Source organism: Artemia sp. Qi Xiang Cuo, chromosome 18 (assembly GCF_049724085.1).
Source record: "Artemia sp. Qi Xiang Cuo chromosome 18, ASM4972408v1, whole genome shotgun sequence".
Lineage (NCBI taxonomy): Eukaryota > Metazoa > Arthropoda > Branchiopoda > Anostraca > Artemiidae > Artemia > Artemia sp. Qi Xiang Cuo.
In genome coordinates, this window is record NC_142811.1 from 40405429 (window position 1) to 40407330 (window position 1902).

Below are 1902 nucleotides of genomic sequence, written 5' to 3' on the forward strand. Positions count from 1 at the left end.
ATGTTTGATAAAAAAAAAGAAAATTGGGCTATAATTGGGATAAAACTTTCGTCAAAGAAAAAAAACTTAATCTGTTCATTTTCTAGTTTCAGGGGGAAGCTGTGAAAACTTCTGCCTTCCTTGGTATGGGACTTCAAAGTATCACTGGTAATTTCCCCCTCTTGCCAGATGTTAGTGAAGGTACGTCGTTTGATATCCACCTGTATTTTCAATTTATAGCTGAAGAAATGGACAATCTTATGCAAATTGTTGGGCCTCATTTTTCCGGGGACACTTTTAATGATAATTTTACTATTAGTGAATTGGGTCCTGTACAAATTGGTGCAAGACATGAAAATAGTGGTATGTCCCCGGAATTACGTGAATTTTATTTGTTAGAGTCTGCTCTAAGTCACATGCATACAAATAGGGCAGATTTTAATCCTCCCGAGCAAAACGCAATTGACGGGGGTATTATTTTAACAGACCCAGTAATTGTTCTCCAGTGCTACATCGACATAATTCGAGCAAAAAGTTAGATTCAGATTCAGAAATGGGGGGGGGGGGCACGGGGGAGTTAAAGCATCGGTGAATCAAAAATTTTATTTACAACAGGGGACATCCGGGGATTTTTTTATTCTTATTTTTCAACTGGCAACCAGACTTTTTACCCAGGTCTAAATGAATTTGAGGATAACTTTTTCAGCTGGGTAAATAAATTAATATCAATTTTGGATACATTTAACGAGAGAGGTAGTGGTTTCACAATTCTATACATTGAATATATTGATCTGAATCCCAGTAGATTTAAAAAAAACTTTAGTTCAATAAGAGGGTGGGACAGCAGAATAAAATACCGTCAAGAGTTTACACGTACAAGAGAAGTACAGGTCTTTGAACTTAAAACTGGACTGCCCTGCTTTAAGATTATGTTTTTAATGGAAGCCTAAAACACCTTATATAACGAGCCATCAGCAAAAAATCATAACAAAATTGGTCGCACCGGTGTAGCAAATTTACCTAATTTAATTTTTTTCCTTTTAGAGGGAACGCATTATGTTACCTTTATATAGATAAGTATATTTTAAAGAACAAATTAAAATCTTGGGGTGGGGTTGGTTGTTCTCCAGTATCACACTGAATTTGTAGTTATATCTTTAATAAAAGCGCAAACAACGCAATTTCACGATTACGTCACATCAGGTACCCAATGGCATTATTAGATAAAAATCAAATGTCGCTAGAACAAGGGACGATCTTCTTGACTTGTAGGCATGTCCTTGCTCCCACATACACGCTTCTGGACCATGACCAAATTATAGACCCCAATTCAACGGTGCAAAGTAACTTTTGAGGGTGGGCTCACAATTCATGTAATTTAAAATTAAAAAACAACTTCTTCTTCCGTTCCTTATGCATAACTCTAACTATGATCTGAAATATGTGCTACCAGCATTGGCTCATCTTCAAAGAAATGGAACAGTAGATGATGCATGGGAGATAGACAGCTTTCCTACAAAATCATACCTAAATCATCAGAAAAGTTGCTTGTTTTGGAATTTATTTGGAAATTAGTTGAACCCGGCTTTGAGTACACGAATAAAATTCGCTTCTTAGAGTCCTATAGTTTTGTCCCTAAATCATTGAGCAAATGAATTCAAGTACAGAAAAACAAAGACGGCTGCAACGCTCTCCTCCTTCTCAAGCAACAATTTCAAAATGGTTTATATGATTTGTTAACAGTCAAGGGCATATATCCTTACGATTATTATTTTTCCTTGTCGAGATTCACCGAGAAAACTATTCCTCCAATTGAATTGTTTTATGACAGTCTACATAATAGTAGGTGCACTCCCGAGGAACACAGTTTTGCTAAAAAAGTGTGGACAGAGGGAGGATGTAAAAATGGCTTTGACTACTACA